Source organism: Podarcis tiliguerta, assembly GCF_965153285.1.
Source record: "Podarcis tiliguerta genome assembly, chromosome: 7".
Classification (NCBI taxonomy): Eukaryota; Metazoa; Chordata; class Lepidosauria; order Squamata; family Lacertidae; genus Podarcis; species Podarcis tiliguerta.
The window spans coordinates 14,110,334-14,130,424 of NC_139540.1; the positions used below are offsets into that span (position 1 = coordinate 14,110,334).

The window sequence follows — 20,091 nt, forward strand, 5'->3', positions numbered from 1 at the left end:
TTCATGTGTATATCTAAAGTGTTCACTGTTCCTGTTTTCTTAGAAGCTGTATCTCTTGACAATTAAAGAATCTGTCCAATTCTATGGTGCTTCATAAAAGCAGCAATGGATTGTGGGAAGGCTCCGCACTGTTTGGCAGGGCTTAGTGACACCCAGAAGTAAGGCATTATGGTTGGACGACTGCGAACCATGGATGAACTCTAAAGCAGTAGAAGGTGCCAGTGGGCCATGGCATGAAACGCAGGAAAAAGCTGCCTCAAGCCGAGTCAGACCGTTAGCCTATATAGCTTAGCATTTCCTACACTGACTGGCAGCAGTTCTCCAGTGTTCCAGGCAGTCCTACCAGAAGATGCTGAGGATTGAACCAAAGCAGATGCTCTACTACTGAACTGCAGCCCTTTCCCAAAGTAGAAAGCAGGCCCCAGGTGGGAATGGGATGATAGCTTGAGATTAGCCTCCAAAAATGGCGGAAGGTCACCTAAGCTTAAATGAAGTTGGAGGGTATCAGGAACCAGTTGGGCTATGCTGTCACATCAGGGCCTCATTAACCCCACGGAAGGCATTTCAGTCTTCCTCCCATTCTATTTCCTCACACTTCTATCTCTTTCTGTCCCGTGAACTCTTTTGTGCGTTGTTCAAGATTTTCACTGTAATCCTCGCCAGGGGCATTTGGCGGTGTGGTGTGTGTGTGTGTGTGTGTGTGTTACGCCTGTGTTCTTTTAACTTCAGGAGTGAGGATGGTTCCAAGGGCTGTGTTTCCCCCTTTGTATTATTTTAATGCGTTTCTCATTTCCTTTTGATTAAACAGACCTGACAAGATTACGAAAGAAACAGGTGCAAAGATGAATAAGTGCCCCAGTTTTTTGCCTGTTCCCCTCTCTCCTCGTCTGGTTTCAAAACCCACCCGGTTCAACAGAAAGGGATCCGTGTGCCACACCATTTTTTAAAAAAAAAATTTGAAGAAAAATAAGTATGAATGGGAGACTCAGCTGATCTGTCACTATTGCTTATCATTCAGTTCCTAGAGCGTGAAGTTCTAGCCTGACAAGACACCACGGGTGGTTTCCATTCAACCCCTGGAGGTCTTTGGAGGTGCAGAGTGTACCATTGGTCCCTGCCCACATGAAGCCTTTGGGCATAGCATGGCGGGGGGCATCTGGGGCAATTGCCCTGGACAAAAAAAGTATTAGGGACTCCCCTCTTCAGTTGCCATCCCAGCTGGAGGCCCTTCCTATCCTACCTGCCCAGCTCACCTGAGCAGCATGCCAAGCAGGAGCTGAGAGAGGGAGGGCGCTTGCATCCATTGGCCATGCGGCGTCCCCCATCCATGGGGAAGGCAGGCGGACAGCGAGAGTCGTGGCAATGCCCCAGCCTCAGGAGGCGGGCATACACATCCAACCACTCAGTGGCGTAGCGTGGGTTGTCAGCACCCGGGGCAAGGCAAGTAATTTCCGCCCCCTAACCCGTGGAGCCAGGTAGGGGCAGAGAGCTGCGAGTGTGAGCGCGCCCCCCCAGATGTTGCGCCCGGTGCGGCCGGCACCCCCTGCACCCCCCACGCTACGCCACTGCAACCACTGCACCACAGCTCTGTCTTGCAGCAGCAGTGCCACATGGAGGTGCCAGTTAGGGGCGCAATACTTGCGTTGCCCTTCTTTAGTTAGTATACCTATCTATAGTAACAGTATAGTACCTTGCTGAAGTGTAGATGGGTGTGTGATAACAGCAAGAACCTTTATTGAACTCCAGTCATACCTCATGTTATGTCCGCTTCATGTTACGTACTTTCAGGTTACATCCCGCGGCGACCCGGAAGTACCAGAAAGGGTTACTTCCAGGTTTCACTGCTCACGCATGTGCAGAAGTGCAAAATGACATTACACGCGTGCGCAGAAGTGGCGAATCGCAACCCGCTCATTTCATGTTGCGAATGGGCCTCTGGAACGGATCCCATTCTCAACCAGAGGCGCCACTGTACATAACTGGGAAACAGGGGGAAAGCAACTGCTTATATGCATTCCTGAAAGCCTGGGCCACTCCCACTCCCTGTGTGATTGGCTGTCTAAACTTCCAAGCTGCGAATCACGACTCAGAGTTCAAGGGCCAATGGCAGAGGCCCAAATCCTAAAATGTTCTGTGATTGGATGTCATGTATCGAATCAGAGCACAGGGGCTCAGAATCCTTAGTCCAGGCTCAATCTCAGGCAAACACAGACCAATGAATACATAACACTTGCTATGCATAAAGCTCAGCCTTTACCATGAAGAACATGCCCTCCAGGTCTGGATATGGGAGAGAGGAGAGAGATGGGTTGAAATTAAATGGTTTACTGATACTTGTGAATAGTTTAATTGTGAATATTGCTGTTTGTTTTAAAAAAATTATTGTACATCACCTTGAGAGGGTATTTTTATTTCTATTTTAAAAGTCAACCAATAAGTTCCTTAAAATAATAATAATAATAATAATAATAATAATAATATTCTGCAGATGAAACAGGGGACCTGCTTTGCATTCTAGCATGCCTCTTCCCAAACCAAAGGCTGCATTTCTGAAAACACCACTTTGTCTGCTGTATTTATTTATTCTGCAATCATTTCTTCACTTATTGAAAAGCCAGGTTGGTGTTCGTAAAGATAGGCATGAGGACAAGCAGGGAAAGAGACCACTGACCGGTTGCAATTCTGTGCCCATTTAATTTCTGGGAATAAGTTCCACTGCCTCTCCCATGGACTAACATAGGCAGAAGAAGCTGTGCAAACTTTGTTCTGTGGGAAGGCAGTGCTTGGGAAACTGCCCAGGCAAATGTCAGGCTAGGAAACCTTGCCAGCAGTTTGAGGCTAACCGCCTCTGTCCTTTGATTCATATACAGGCCAAGGCCAGGGCCAGAACTCGTGGAAAGCCATTAAAGGTAAAGCAAAAAAAGAAGGTTCTGGGGAAAGATACTCAAAATATGAGAATAAGGTGGGCTAGAATCCTACACCAGAGTAGACCGTGGGCATCACTGGTGAATGGGGGCTGTGAGGGATCTTGTCAATATCCAGTAACACTAGGGAAGGGGCAGAAAGGTAACTCTGTTCACATTTAAAAGCAAACCTCTGCACTTCCTAAAACTACATGAACTGAAAAACAGCCATCCTTTGAAATTTGCACCCTTTGAAATTTGCACCCTTTGAAATTTGCACTTTGAAATCTGAAAGTTTTGCAGTGCAATTCTCCAGCCCAGTAATGTATAACAAAAAACTAGGGTAAAACATGCACCAAAATTCATATTTTGGTGAATGTTACATACAAAAATGCATTATTTTGGAGGGAGAAATGCTTTGCAAAAATCTGCATTTTTGGCAAGAAATGCATACAAAAATGGACATATTGGGCACTAAAATGCTGTTTTTGTTTGTTTTAAATGCAAACTGATGCAGAGAACTGAACTTAAGGCTGGACAGATGAGAAACCGAGAGAAACCAAAACTAGCAGATTCGCCCATTACTAGTACCTACCTAGCGGGTGCTTGGGAGTGGGGAGGGCAGGGAAGCAGTGGACTTAATCAGGTCAGCTTGGGTGCTGAATTAGACCAACTCTCCCTTAGCCACCTCCACTGAGTGGGAAGAAACAGGGCGGGGGAGAGAAACACGGCTGCTTTGTGTTGTTATGACACATGTCTACAGGGCCCTGAAAACATTTAAAAGCACAGCGAGTGTTATGCTGTTGGGTATGGGAATATTTACCAGCCGAGGCTCAAGTTCCAAGAGGCTAAGTAACAAAACATCATGGGATACAGATGCTGGAATCTGAAGGAAATAAGAGCATCAGTCTTAACCCCACAAGCCAGGATGAGCCAAGGGTAGCCAAGGAATCAAGGGCAACATCCACAGTGAAATGTGTTTAGTTTAGATGGATGGGGAAGAAGAAAAAGAGGAGGAGGAGGAGGAGGAGGAGGAGGAGGATTTGGAGGAGGAGTTTGGACTTGATATCCCGCTTTATCACTACCCTAAGGAGTCTCAAAGCGGCTAACATTCTCCTTTCCCTTCCTCTTCCACAACAAACACTCTGTGAGGTGAGTGGGACTGAGAGACTTCAGAGAAGTGTGACTGGCCCAAGGTCACCCAGCAGCTGCATGTGGAGGAGCAGGGAAGCGAACCCGGTTCACCAGATTACAAGTCCACCGCTCTTAACCACTACACCACGCTATGCCTGCTACTTGAATTTGTCCCTTTGTCACACTCTAGCACAGTGTTTCTCAAATTTGGGTCCCCAGCTGCTGTTGGTCATCTGGTCCGACCCTCTTCAATGCAGGAATCTCAACAAAAGCATCCATGACAGATGACCAGCCAACCTCTGCTTAAAAACCTCCAAGGAAGGAGAGTCCACAACCTCCTGAGGTTGAAGCCCTGACCAGGAGCCCTTGTGTTAGGAGTATGCTGCAACATTTTGTTGTTTGCTGTGTTCCAGTGGGACAGTAGCTAACAGCTGATATCAAAAAGTCTTGGCGCTTTGGCCAGGGGTCAGGTGGCAAAGCCTGGGTGGGTGCAAGTATGTTGGGAAACTGTGTACGTGCAGCTACTCACACAGAATCAATTAAGGTTTGGCAGACAGCCAGAAGGCAATCTGAAGGAGTAAGTCTGCCTGGTGATAACAGAGACATGGAGACCTCTCCCTGATTGGTCAAGCTCTCTCAAGGGAGTGATAACTAATGGCCTACTAACTGGAATGTGTTAGTTCGGAGTTCGTGAGTTCAGTGGTTCAGTGTGTCAGTGAGTGTAGGGGTTGTGAGTCGTGTCAGAGAGAGCTAGACAAAGATCCGTGTTCTGTTCCTGTAAATAGTCACTGTATATAATAAACACCTAACTACAAGTTCCTGGTTCCTGCTTCATCTATCCTGTCTGCAGCCAAGTCGCCAATTGCTTCCATGGATTCTGCGTTGACTCTGCTAGGTCTGGCTAAGGTCCTGCAACTAGTCAGAAAGTTGCGAAACACCAAATAGGTTTTACCAATAAAGTAGGCAAGCAAAAGACCAATTCTTTGTTAGAACTTTGCTTTTCCTGAACTAAGCATCAATTTTATAGAATCATAGAATTGGAAGGGACCCTGAGGATCATCTAGTCCAACCCCCACAATGCAGGAATATGCAGCTGTCCCTTACAAGGATTGAAACTGCAACCTTGGCATTATCAGCACCACGCTCTAGCCAACTGAGCTATATTTGCAGCAAAAGTGCCAAGGGATGGAATGTACTTGAATGACTGAAGTTTGACAGCTGAAATGCCCTTACCAAGAGCCAGATCACGTGCATGACAAAGTTATGAGGACAACCTATTACTATTATTAATTTTATTTATTGCATTTAAATCCCACCTTCCCCCAAAAAACCAGCTCAGGGTGGCGTACGTGGTTCTCCCCATTCTCATTTAATCTCCACAACAACCCTTTGAGGTAGGTTAGGCTGAGAGTGAGTGACTAGCTCAAAGTCACCCATTGAGCTTCATGGCTGAGTGGGGACTTGAACCTGGTGTCCCAGGCCCTAGTCTGACACTTTAACCACTATGCAACACCACCGTGCCTAACATAGAAACAAAGGAAGCCCCCCATTGGTCCATCTAGCTCAGTGTTTCCCAAACTTGGGTCTCCAGCTGGTTTTGGACAACAGTTCCCATCATCCCTGACCACTGGTCCTGCTAACTAGGGATGATGGGAGTTGTAGTCCAAAAACAACTGGAGACCCAGGTTTGGGAAACACTGATCTAGTTCATTGTGAGCTACATTAATTGGCAGCAGCTCTCCAGGGTTCCAGAAAGGGGACTTTTCTCCTTTCTACTCCTACTTGGAGATGCTGAGAATGAAACCTGGGACTTTCTGCAGGCTCAAGAGTTGCTCTACCACTGATCTACAGCCCTTTGCCTAAAGTTCAAGTCTCCAGCTTGCTTTGTTAAAGTGGCCAAAGGACCACTGAGACACAATTTGCAGCTCCCCCCATCTATGTTTTGCAGACCACACAGATGTTTCAGAACTCAGCCTTTGATTGGCAGTTGGGCTGGCCTGACCGGGGCATTCAAAATGTCATGCTTATGTTCACAGCAATAAATATAAACTCTGCAAGATGATGCAAGCCATCTTGGCCGGCCTCTCGAAGAATAAAGACTTGGCAATGTGTCGCCGGGGGCAGTTGGTTAGGCTCTTAATAATAAATTAATTGCACGCGTAAACACGGAGGAATATGCATGTGGTTTTTCTGGCCAGCTTAGCAAGTGCATTTGGGTGTCTTCAAGCAAGAGTAGCCATCACTGTAACCTCCAGTTGTTGTTGAACTACAACTCCCATCAGCCCCAGTTAGCATGGGCGATTGTCAGGGCTTAGGGGAATTGTAGTCCAAAAACACCAGGCAAAACATTCAAAGAAACCTCTTCTCTTGCTCCATTATGATGTCTACATGGCCTGTGATTCATGAATGCTGCAGTTTTTCCTAAAGCAAATGGCAGTTCTGAGTATCTCTTTAACTAACCCAGTGCTTCGCAGACTATCTGACATGGTGGACCAGCGATTTTGCCAGCGACCATAACTTCGGTCCCTAAAGTGTCCCAACCAATCTGGGCTATGGTGGAGTCACCACAGACTTGAAGCCGATAGTTCGCGGCAGTGGTGTAGCATGGGTTGCTAGCACCCAGAGATGCACCGGGGGGGGGGACGGACAGAGTACACATGCGCATTCAACTGCCTAATGGTGTTGCATCACCCAGGAGAGCATAGCTGCAAAGATGAAGAAAAGAAGAGCTGTTCTGTTGTCTGGTTCGCATGGAGAAGCCGTTTTCAATGGAGCCAAGAACCTGTATTGAGGCAGCACCAAGTGCCGAAATTTTGCACCCCTGACAATTTTGCACCCGGGGCAACTGCTCCTGTGCCCCGCCAGCTACACCACTGGCTCATGGTCCAGCACCAGTCTGCATACCAGCACTTTGCTTTAACCTGTTTTATGCTTCTGTTTATCGGACGGTTCTACTTGCTAGCAGTTGGCTGCCACAGTTTTTTAGGTGTCTGGGTGAAGTACAACGTCCTCAGTCAATAGTAATTAACGGGAACAGTTTCCTATGCAACCCGCAGTTTCAGGGAATTAAACCGATCTGTTTATATGTGCAGGATCAGAGCAGCGCAGGAGACATCACATGCCTCTCGTGTGACTCTGAGAGATTGTGCAGGATGGAGGGGCCCAGTGGGGAAGGAAGGTGACAGGTCCCTCGCATGTAGCTACAGCGATGAAGAAAGACATCGCACAGGGAGGAATGGAAAATGTTATGAAGCACAGTTGGACTTACAGCAACAGGTGCCCTTGTTGCCCACGTCCCCGGTCAAACTCACAGGAGAGAATATCTGAGTCTCTTGAGCTGGGTGATCATGTCAGTTCATGGGAAGCGTGCTTCAATCCGGAATGTAAACAGCTTGGGAAACGATCTGCTCTTGGAAACAACTTTGACAGTAAATCACATCGTCAGCCTTTCTCTCTGGCACTCCTGGAAGGAGCTCAGTACTCGTAATTCCAGTGTAGAGGACACAATGGTGCACAGCTTCCAGCAAGCAGCAGCGGGACCAGCAATCTCATTCGCTTCCCTTTCCCTAAAGCAGTGAGGCATCAGGGACTAACTAGATGTGATGCTAGCAGCATAAATGCAATTAACTTGCAATTTTTTGGTGAGGTAAATAAGAAAATCTGGGGAGGGGGAGGCTTAGTGGGGTTGAGACCATGCAGAATGGGAAGTTTCACCCTCCCCTCCCTGCCTCCATAAAAAAAAGAAATCTCCTCTCCAAAGCTTTTATTTGCATTTCAAGAAATGCCCCCAGTACCAATGGAGGCTTTTTTTATGCAAATAGCAGCTTTGGAGAGGTGATTTTTTTTTTTTTTTTGTATAGCAGGGAAAGAAAGAGTTAAGCTTCCCTACCTACCTCTCCAGCTTTCCCTCGGACGCTATTTGCATGACAAAAAGAGTGCAACATAATTAAAAAGGTAAAGGGACCCCTGACCATTAGGTCCAGTCGTGACCGACTCTGGGGTTGCGATGCTCATCTCGCTTTATTGGCCGAGGGAGCCGGCGTACAGCTTCCAGGTCATGCGCACAGAAGAGCAGCGCACGGAAATGCTGTTTACCTTCCCGCCAGGTCGGTACCTATTTATTGACTTGCACTTTGACATGCTTTCAAACTGCTAGGTTGGCAGGAGCAGGGACTGAGCAACAGGAATTCACCCCGTCGCGGGGATTCGAACCGCCGACCTTCTGATCAGCAAGTCCTAGACTCTGTGGTTTAACCCACAGCACCACCCACGTCCCTGAAACTTAATTACATTAGTGTAATTAATGTCACATTTAGCTTGGTCCCCAGGGGTGGCCAGGAGCAGCTCACTCAGTGGAGTAGAGCAACAGAAACAGCCTCTCAGATCGGATCTGCCAGTGTGTTCATGTAGCCTTGACCGACTGCACAGCTGCTTTGCCCCTCCTTCTCCCAGTATGCAAGTTCTGCCTTCAAGTTTCCTATAGGCATCTGGTTGGCCACTGCAGAAAAGAAATTGCTAGACTGGAGAAGCTTTTAATCCAACAGGGTTGCTCTTCTGTTCTTACGCTGTTCCAGGGAAACAGATAAGGCTGAGGCACTGTTAGTGGGTGGTCTGCCAGAACCAGGCTCTTGGCAGGGTTACACACACTCTCTGAAGTAGCAGGTACACAGCTTGGAGGTACTTCTGGCTGTTGCTTGAGGCTCAAGTGGTCTTGGTGGCATGGCATATTTTCCATCTGCTTCAGCTTGTGACCCAGCTGAGCCCCTATCTGGATAGCCTAACCACTGCTATCTGTGGTCTGGTAACCTCTAGATTAGATTAGGTAAAGGTTAAGGGACCCCTGACCTTTAGTTCCAGTCACAGACAACTCTGGGGTTGCGGTGCTCATCTCGCTTTACTGGCTGAGGAAGCCAGCGTACAGCTTCCAGGTCATGTGGCCAGCATGACTAAGCCACTTCTGGCAAACCAGAGCAGCGCACGGAAACGCCATTTACCTTCCCGCCGGAGCGGTACCTATTTATCTACTTGCACTTTGACGTGCTTTTGAACTGCTAGGTGGGCAGGAGCAGGGACCGAGCAATGGGAGCTCACCCCGCCACGGGGATTCGAACCACCAACCTTCTGATCAGCAAGCCCTAGGTTCTGTGGTTTAACCCACAGCGCCACCCACGTCCCTGTCTAGGTTCGATTACTTCAATACATTAGACATGGGGCTGCCTCCTGCTCAGGGTGGCTAACACCAGTAAAATTACAATAAAAACATAATGGGGGGGGGGAGAGAAAAGAAAAAGAAAGAAACAATTTAAAATACGGCTTAAAATACAATTTAAAATGCAGCCTCCTTTTAAAAGTAGCCCATAGATCAAAACGATAAGGGGAGGGAAAACATAAGGGTCAGACTGAGTCCAAACCAAAGGCCAGGTGGAACAGCTCTGTCTTGCAGGCCCTGCGAGAAAATGTCAAGTCCTGCAGGGCCCTAGTCTCTTGTGACAGAGCGTTCCACCAAGTTGGGACCAGTACTGAAAAGGCCCTGGCCCTAGTTGAGACCAACCTAACCACCTTGTGACTAGGGACCTCCCAAGTATTGTCATTTGTGGACCTTAAGGTCCTCCGCGGGCATACTAGGAGAGGCGGTTCTGTAGGTACGTGGGTGCTAGGCCACCTAGGAACCTTCTTCATGTTCCTCCTTCATGAGAGGTCCAGAGGGTAGCAACACAAGAACAGGCCTTCTCTGCAGCGTCTCCCTAGAGAGGCTTACCTGGTGCCAACATTAGACTCTTGAGAGTCCCACGGACTGCAAGAAGATCAAACGTATCCATTCTTAAGGAAATCAGCCCTGAGTGCTCACTGGAAGGACAGATCGTGAAGCTGAGACTCCAATACTTTGGCCACCTCATGAGAAGAGAAGACTCCCTGGAAAAGACCCTGATGTTGGGAAAGATGGAGGGCACAAGGAGAAGGGGACGATAGACGACGAGATAGTTGGACAGTGTTCTCAAAGCTACCAGCATGAGTTTGATCAAACTGCGGGAGGCAGTGGAGGATGGAAGTGCCTGGCGTGCTCTGGTCCATGGGGTCAGGAAGAGTCGGACACGACTAAACGACTAAACAACAACAACATTATATACCTAGGTGCCAGGCAAAAACTTTCCTCTAAAACTATGCCTTTGGCCTTTATCTGTGGCCTTTTAGAAGTAGGTATTTAGCTATCAAAATACATAATGTTAATATATTTAAAAAGCTCAACAACTTTGTCCGGATTTTTAAGTTTGGGAATATGGCAACCCTAAGTGTATATATATATGTGGGTTGTTTTCTTTGGTTGGTTGGTTGGTTGGTTGGTTGGTTTTGGTTGGTTGGTTGGTTGGTTGGTTGTAAGTCACTTTGGGTTGTCTTGGGTAAGATAAAGTGGTGTATTATTTATATAACAAATGTTAACAACAACAATGCAGCTTCCTGTGTTGACTATGACATGTTAAATACCAGCCACTGGAATCAGGCACAAAAGGGTAAATCTGAAATCAGCATCGCATCCACCCAGAAAGTATAGAAAGCCTTTTCATATCAGCAACAATGCCCTCCATCCTGCATCTGCAACCATCTGAAAACAAAGGGCATCAAGAGCAATCTGGTTGTACACAAACAGTGCTCAAGTACAGAACGTTACAGGACCACATGACTGTTGAGACATGAGCAAGCCGAGGCCAGCAAAGATCGTGGAATTCATCCAACAGCTGCCTGCAAAAAGCTCAGCGGCTGGAGATGAAGAACCCACAAGAACTCACAAAGAAAGTTAATTTCACGTATAGATTGGAATTAAACACTCAGCCTCTCATCAGTCACAGAGATGAGAGGTTGCAGATCTGGGTTTCAAACAACTCAAAATCCAGGAACAAAGTCTGGAACACAATGTTTTCACCCAGCCCATTCTTATTAGACAAAGGAAGCCGCTCGTTGCAAATGACTTGCCTAACTTTGGATTTTCAGCCATCTGTTTTGTCAGTGTCAGTAGTGGGGTGATGGTGTTGAAATCATGGACCTTCACAGTGCTCAGAGGGGACTGAGCCCTCAAAGCCACAGCTCCTCTTGGGGAGTCATAGCTTGGGGGCAGAGTGTCTGCCTTCCATACAGAAAGTTGCAGGTTCAATCTCCAGCATTTCCAAGTATGGAGGTCCCCTGCCCGGAACTCCAAAGAGCTGTTGCCAGTCCGTGTAGGCAGTATTGAGCTAGGTGGACCAATGGTCTGAGTTGATATGAGGCAGCTTTGGGTGCTCCTGCTTAATCAACAGGTTGTCTGAAGGGGCAACAAGTCATGATCTGCTATTGCAGCTTATGGCCCTTTGCAAAGATGAAGACTCCGGCAACTGATTTATGTCTTCTCGCAAGTTTTTCATTTACTTAATATAACTTTGATAGTGTTTGAAAGAGCACTTCATCCAATATAATATAGTGGTACGTATTTCTTCTATCTGAAAACAAGACAGCAATAGTATACTCCCACTGCTGAAAGACCTAGCAGAGCAGAGACATGTTGACCTGCCACCAAAAATCAAGGAAAGGAGGAGTTTGCCTTTAGAGACTGAAGGGTCATAAACCTGGAAGGTGGGGAGTGGAACATTTGTTGCCACAAAACTTCTTGAGCAAAGCTTCAAGTTACCTTTGAGCCTCGTGAGTGCTATGTATACTGCCCTCCAAAATGCAAACAGGCATTCAAGTCAATTTAGGTGCTGCATTCTGAATTACCAGCAGAAATCATCTGAACCAGAATTCAATACGGTACTTTGAGTTCTGCATCCGTTAAGATAGTGTGTGCGAGTCGCACTCACTTGTGGAGCACAAGCAAATCCTGAGTGCAATTCTCCAAAACAAAGGCAAGTCAATATATTTTAGTTTCTTTATGAAACCACACCTGCAGAGATAGTGGTCTGAAACCCAGTGTCAAACTCTCACAGAGAGAAAATTGCTCTTGGATACAATCATGCGGCTTCTGCTTGTGAAAGCAGAAATGAAAGGAGAGATTGTTTCAGTTAGCATATAACATTTGCCGTGCAATGTGAAATGTCTTTCCCTCCAGCAATAGAACCGCAAGCATATGAAAGTGAAACAATTGCCAACAGGTCCTTTAAATCTGGATCATCCACAATGCCAATGAGGTTTTTGGAAGCATTTTGATGCTGAGCTGTTCCTGAATATAAGAATATTTCCAAAGTCTCTATGGAATATGGCCTTTGCTTCAGCTTTTATTTATAAATTTACTTGGTGCTTATTTTTGCTGCTAGAAATATGTTCTTTCATTGAGGTTTTGAAACATGGAAGTTATTTAATTGACTCATAAAGGAATCTGATAGTCTATTCAAACGCAAGTCCTGTTGAGTTCAAACACACACATAAGTATATAAACCATGTGTCTGAAATAGTACAGGAGAACAACCCTGAAGCCATTTTGACAAAGCCTTCCCATTGTCTTTTCACTTACAAATCCTATCTTAAGGGTGTATTTGTGTATGAATAGGGTGAACCTGTGACCTGGATTCAGGAACTAAAGCATTAACCATCACAAAAGAATGGCCAGACTGCCCAGGTAATGAAAACAGTGACCATCATCAGCTATCCTGCCAGATGGGATTTCTGCTATAGACCGCCTCCTTCTGTGATGTATGTATGATGTTTTGGGAGATGGTCTTGGGATACAGGGTGGACAATTTCAGAAGTCTATATAAGGGCTTGTGCACCATTGTTCAGGGTTCTCCTCCCTCCTGCGTGTGGTGAGTGGGGACCCTGTTGCAACAGTTAATAAAGATCAGGCTTACTAGCCGCTTTGCTTCTCAATATTCTCTGGTTGGCCTCTGTTATTTTCTCCTACCAATAGGCTGTTAGAATTCCTGCTCCGTGATTGCAGTCATGGGATTTTTGTCTATCACATGACGGTGTATGTTTTGACTCCACAGAGTGGGAAGTGACGGAGACAGGATGTTTGTGTTACTGTGTTCCACGAAGTGGGACTATTGTCCTTTGTTCTTTTTCTCTTTGCTGTCTGATGCTAGAGAGAAAGAGAGCCATGTTGCAGAGCTCTGTGTGTGTTTATATGTAAATAAAGTAGATTAGCCAAAATGCTGAGTTGCTGTTATGCAAGCTGCAAAGACTCTGCTGATCCCTAAGTGTGCCAATGTCTGTTGGCATCGGTCGCTGTGATGTTCGGGCAGAAGAAAGCTTTTGAAGCTCCGAGCGCTCGACCAGGAGGGAAGGAACATGCCAGTCGGGCACGTGTCTCTGTCAGGGTCCTACTCGAGAGTAGGACGAGCTCCTGACATAGGCAACCCAATTAGGGACTCTATACGGGCTTTTGGATGGGGAAAAGGAGCAGTTATTTCTCATAACAAGTTCAATGGGTCTTACTCCCAACATACACACCATAATAATAATATTATAATAATTTATTATTTATACCCCGCCCATCTGGCTGAGTTTCCCCAGCCACTCTGGGCAGCTTCAAATCAAGTGTTAAAAACAATACAGCATTAAATATTAAAAACTTCCCTAAACAGGGCTGCCTTCAGATGTCTTTTAAAGAGAAGATGGCTGCTTATTTCCTTCACATCTGGTGGGAGGGCGTTCCACAGGGTGGGCGCCACTACCGAGAAGGCCCTGTGGTTCCCTGTAACCTCACTTCTCACAATGAGGGAACCACCAGAAGGCCCTCGGCGCTGGACCTCAGTGTCTGGGCTGAACGATGGGGATGGAGATGCTCCTTCAGGTATACAGGACCGAGGCTGTTTAGGGCTTTAAAGGTCAGCACCAACACTTTGAAATGTGCTCGGAAACGTACTGGGAGCCAATGCAGATCCCTCAGGACCAGTGTTATGTGGTCCCAGCGGCCACTCCCCACACCACACCTTTAAAGCCTATTTTCCCACCCCAAAGAATCCAGGGAGTTAATTAAGGAAGGTTGGAGCTGTAGCTCCATGAGAGCTAAACTATAGTTCCCAGGATTCTGGGTTGGGGGTGCTTTGAAGGTATGGTGTGTACAAAGCCTAAGAAATTAAAAAGAGGTCTGCTAGATCAGATGGAAAGCCCACCTACTTCTGCATCTTTTTCTCACACTGGTGGTTCAGAGGCCTTGTTTATCGAACGTTCATCCTGATTTGTTTGCAGGGAGATCAGAAGACGTTGCATTAAAGCAAATGTTATCCCAGATTTTCCAGTGCATTTCCTCATCCTTTCCTTAATTACTTAATCTTTTGGAGATTGTAGCACAGGACCTCCCAGTCAACTACAGCCTTGCAATCTGAATCTACCAGTATGTGATTGAATCTGACTCCAAAATTGCAACAGTCTGGAAGTACCTGTAATCTGAAGGCCACATAAGCTTGGTGCAAGCAAATCAGGACAAAATGCTCAATGAACATGTCGTCACACAGAGATAATAATAATAATAATAATAATAATTATTATTATTATTATTATTTATTATTTGTAGCCCACCCATCTGGCTGGGTTTCCCCAGCCACTCTGGGCGGCTTCCAACAAAGATGAAAAATACACAAAAATGTCACATATTAAAAACTTCCCTGAACAGGGCTGCCTTCAGATGTCTTCTGAATGTCAGGTAGTTGTTTATCGCTTTGACATCTGATGGGAGGGCGTTCCACAGGGCGGGCGCCACTACCGAGAAGGCCCTGTGGTTCCCTGTAACCTCACTTCTCGCAATGAGGGAACCACCAGAAGGCCCTCGCTGCTGGACCTCAGTGTCTGGGCTGAATGATGGGGTGGAGACGCTCCTTCAGATATACTGGACCGAGGCCGTTTAGGGCTTTAAAGGTCAGCACCAACTCTGACAAACAGTGAGAGAGGACAAACATACAGGCACACACAGCCCCTTGCTCCTCAGGTAAGCTGTGTGGTTGAGGGTGCAAAATCACCACCTCCCTGCTCATCAGACAACTGCATGCCCATCAAGCCCCTGGGCTGGGTAGAGAGGTTTAAACTTCCCACCCACCTGACCACTGCCGCTCAAATTGTTGGGGTCTGTGAGGGGCAGAAAAGACTGGGGGAGAGGCTGAATCAGGCTCCTGTGCCAGGCGTTGGGCACCCCTGCTCCAAGGAGAAGCAAGCAAAACATGTCTCTGATTTCTCGTTTTGCTTTCTATTTTGGGAAATCACCTCTGGCATAAATTACAAAGCTTTGCTGTACTCAGAGGCAGGCTCTTCCGTGAGATCAGTAGAGCTGATCCTGGAAAATCACTTTAGCTGCTGCAGATTTTTGTTTTTCCTTGGCCGAGAAGCGCAATGGACAACCCTGGGGTTGGTGGGGGGGGGGGGGAGAGTCCTTCCCTTTCTACATATGGGAAGCATTCTTTTTCACTAGATTCGCATCACTTAGTCTGGATGCTTGGGACAACATTGTGGCTTGGCCGAAAGAAAGCGGGATTTAGTACAGCGCTCCCATTGCAAGGTACCGCTTGGATGCAGAATTTAACCCCATTATACATCTGTTCAAAGGAGGGGGGCCGTAACTCAGTGGGGAAGTACGTGCTCTGCATGCAAACGTTCCCAAGCTCATTCCTGGCATCTCCAGTTAAAGAGTTTCAGAAATTAGAACTGGGAATGATCTCTGGCTGAGACCTTGCAGGCGAGATGCCAGTCAGAGAAGACACGGCAGCACAGGACAGTGCCTTAGTCTGAGTCACAGGATTGGTCCGTCTAGCTCAGCGGTTCTCAACCTGTGGGTCCCCAGATGTTGTTGGACTACAACTCCCATCATCCCTGAGCTCTGGCCCTGCTAGCTAGGGGTGATGGGAGTTGTAGTTCAACAACATCTGGGGACCCACAGATTGAGAAAGGCTGGTGTATTGTCTACACTGACCGGCAGTGACTGTCCAAGGCTTCAGTGGCTTTTCCAGGGTCTCTCCTAGCCCTACCTAGAGATGTCGGGTATTGAACCTTATACCTCCTGCATGCAGAGAAGATTCTCTACCACTGAGCTACAGCCCTTCCCCCAAAATCCGACACGAATCCAACAGAAATATAGTTGGATGAAGTATTGTCGCACTGGGGGGCACCCCCATTCTTCTCCATATTTTGTTTAGATGTTAATCAAGCCTTTGCCTTCAGATTATTTCCCAGTGTTTGGAACAGCACACATGGGACATGATAGGCAGGAGCAATCCATGGCATTTAGAATAACCACCCAAGATCCAAGTACCCTTGACATTTGGGGGCAGCTCGGCTCAGATGGGAGCTTTGATCTCTGGTCTTATTGCTAATTGTAATGGACTCCTCTTATCTTCCTCCAAGAAAGACATTGCCAGGTGTCTTTCTTGGTCTGGAACACAGCGTTCTTGCACAAATCTTGAGGACCACAAGAGGAACTGGACAGAGAGATCTGCAGCTGTACTTGGTATTTAGGTGTCAATGCTCTGAGCGTTTTATTGTCACCCGTGTTCCCAGCAGAACAGACAACCTTATACTTTACATGGGCTGGGCAGACAAGCAGGGATGGGGGGCAAGGAGCTACATACCAGAATACCTGCCCTCTGCAAAAATCTATACCCTCCCATCTGTAGTTGCAGCAATGTGTTGCACCCACATTTAGATAATGTTCTGTATTCATCCCTAGCCAAAGAGTGAATGAAAATTGTATATTTTCCATTGTGGATAAGGGTCCTGAATGGAAAGCAGGTTTGCGGATCTTCTTGATAGATCAATGGAGAGCAGGGGAGTGGCTTGCTTGCACAAGCTATCAGTTACATCTTTGATTCACAACAATGATTCAGATCTAACTTACAATGCTTTGGAATGGGGGAACAACCAGTTAAGTCTGTTGTGTGGATAATTTCATGCAGGCAAAGCTAGCGCCAGCCCACCCTTGAGGCAAGGTTAAGAGACCACCTCAGGTGGCAGAATCCACAGGGACAGTAGATCCGGACTCCAAGAAATACATTGCCCATTGCTGCTGCCACTGCTGTGGTGGCAGCGATGAATGCAGTGAATGTGCAGCTAAAGCAGGCTTCCTCAAACTTGGCCCTCCAGATGTTTTGAGACTACAATTCCCATCATCCCTGACCACTGGTCCTGCTAGCTAGGGATCATGGGAGTTATAGGCCAAAAACATCTGGAGGGCCACGTTTGAGGAAGCCTGAGCTAAAGCATGAATGACAGATGGCCATCCAACCTCTGCTTAAAAACCTCCAAGGAAGGAGAGTCCACAACCTCCCGAGGGAGACAGTTCCACTGTCTAACAGCTCTTACCATCAGAAAGTTCTTCCTGATGTTCAGTCGGAATCTCCTTTCTTGTAACTCGAAGCCATTGGTTTGAGTCTTACCCTCCAGAGCAGAAAACAATCATGTTCTCTCTTCCATGTGACAGCCCTTGAGATATGATTCTGCACTGTGGAGATGAACTTTGCAAATCAGCCGTGTGTGTGTCTGCGTGTCTGCGTGCGTGTGTGTGTGTGTGTGTGTGTGTGTAAGAGAGACTATATTCCAAGCAAATGGACACAGGAAGCTCCCTTGTTGTTGTTGTTTAGTCATTTAGTCGTGTCCGACTCTTCGTGACCCCATGGACAAGAGCACGTCAGGCACTCCTGTCTTCCACTGCCTCCCGCAGCTTGGTCAAACTCAAGCTGGTAGCTTCAAGAACACTGTCCAACCATCTCATCCTCTGTCGTCCCCTTCTCCTTGTGCCCTCAATCTTTCCCAAAGCTCCCTTGCAGAGAGTCAGGAATGCCAATCCCTTTATCTCAGTACTGCCATCTTAGGACGAGGAACCTAAGATGGATGACAACCTCCAGGAGAATTTAGCTTCAGCAAGGTGGCTGCAAAATGTCCCCTCGGACCATTATGATTACTTTCCCCCACCCATTCCCTTCCCTTGTGTGCCCAGTCATATTTGGACCATGCTTCGCATTGGGTTTATGTGCAGTGCTTAGTTCTTTTTGGTGCGGAATAGGGCATCTGTGACTCGACAGATGTTTCATGCAACTCCCATCATCCCTGACCATCTAGTATGCCAGCTGAGGATCATGGGATTTGGAGTCCAAGAGCATCAGGTCCAAACTGACTTGGCAGCTGTCCAAGGTTTCAGGTAGAAGCATTTCCCAGCTCTCCTGGAAGATGATGGAGAAGACTGACCCTGGAACCTTTTACATGCAAAGGGTGGGCTCTACCCACTAAACCTCTTGCCTTGATATTAAGGAGCATTCATTCTACAAATGTTCTCAACCATCCCGTGGAAGGGGAACTATCAAAACAGACTTTTAGGAGCCAAACACCTCTGGGAATCAGAGCTTGGAGTTTCTCGAACCAGGACTGAAATGGAACTGTATGAACTAAATGGGCAACAAGCTGTTACACAAGCTCAGAGACAAAATACACATGGCTTCCACAATTGTAAGCCACACTGCTGTGTTGTGACACCTATCTGCTGTTACCATGAACTCGGGAGCTTAACAATTCAGCTGTTCGCTCAGCTGCGATCTATTTGTGGTTTCGTAATTCTCAAGTGTTACCTTGGTTGAGAGTTATTTTCCGCAAACATATGTGCCAGAGCTTCGTTTAAGCCTCCTCTGATTGACACCATTCATCCCCCACCCTACCAAAGCTTTGGGTTGAATTTCCTGGAACAGGATCCTACCCACCCTCCCAACTTTCCAGTGCACAAAAAGATGGGCTCTGTTTATCTGGGACTAATTATCTTGTGCAGCAATTCACAAAATTTGCAGATGCCCTTAAGTAAGGGCAGGGTTTGCGTTTAGCATGGGGATGGGGGAGTCAAATTTAATTTGGCTAAGGGAGCTGGGCATGTTTAGCCTGGAGAAGAGGAGGTTAAGGGGTGATATGATAGCCATGTTCAAATATATAAAAGGATGTCACATAGAGGAGGGAGAAAGGTTGTTTTCTGCTGCTCCAGAGAAGCGGACACGGAGCAATGGATCCAAACGACAAGAAAGAAGATTCCACCTAAACATTAGAAAGAACTTCCTGACAGTAAGAGGTGTTCGACAGTGGAATTTGCTGCCAAGGAGTGTGGTGGAGTCTCCTTCTTTGGAGGTCTTTAAGCAGAGGCTTGACAACCATATGTCAGGAGTGCTCTGATGGTGTTTCCTGCTTGGCAGGGGGTTGGACTCGATGGCCCTTGTGGTCTCTTCCAACTCTATAATTCTATGATTCTATGAACTCAGTTTGCATTTAAAGGCAAAGCTCCCTAATTTGTGCTTTGCAAAAATGAGGACCAACACACAGCCAGCCTTCAAAATGTGCACTTTTCTGCATTTTGCAGTGCAGTTCTCTAAATAACGTGTACCCCCTTCCCAAAAAATGCATATACTAGATGAAGTGTGCATTAAATGAATGTATTTGTGGAAAGAACACACAAAAATGTCCCTGCTCCTGCCAACCTAGCAGTTCAAAAGCATGCCAGTGCTTCCCTCCAGTGGGAAGGTAAACGGCATTTCCGTGCGCTGCTCTGGTTCGCCAGAAGCGGCTTAGTCATGCTGGCCACATGACCCGGAAGCTGTACGCCGTCTCCCTTGGCCAATAAAGCAAGATGAGCGCCGCAACCCCAGAGTCGGCCACGACTGGACCTAACAGTCCCTTTACCTTTACCTTATCTCGGGTTACAGACACTTCAGGTTACAGACGCTTCAGGTTACAGACTCCACTAACCCAGAAATAGTACCTTGGGTTAACTTTGCTTCAGGATGAGAAGAGAAATCGCGCGGCGGCGGCAGGAGGCCCCATTAGCTAAAGTGGTGCTTCAGGTTAAGAACAGTTTCAGGTTAAGAACAGACCTCCAGAACAAATTAAGTTCTTAACCTGAGGTACCACTGGTTAAGGAGCATTGCATTTTAAAAAAAAAATGTTTGCATTAGAAGAAATTTGCACAAAATCCCGGTGAATGTTCATTACTTTGAAAAGATTAGCAAACGTGGAAAATTGAACTTTGGATTCTTATAACATCCAATAAAACATTTGCTAGATATTCACTGTGCCTAATTCACCCTGAATTCAGTTTCTTCTAAACAGCAGCCTGTCTTTTATCGGCTTTCAAAGCAGG

General features: G+C 46.8%; 1 long non-coding RNA gene across 1 annotated transcript; it reads right to left on the minus strand.

The window, feature by feature from the left end:
* Positions 1–955: 955 nt before the first annotated feature.
* On the minus strand, positions 956–19,187 carry LOC310682271. The gene is made up of 2 exons (XR_014513833.1): positions 18,837–19,187; positions 956–1,129 (listed from the first exon to the last, which is right to left on the minus strand). It is a non-coding gene; the product is annotated as an uncharacterized lncRNA (long non-coding RNA).
* Positions 19,188–20,091: the final 904 nt, after the last annotated feature.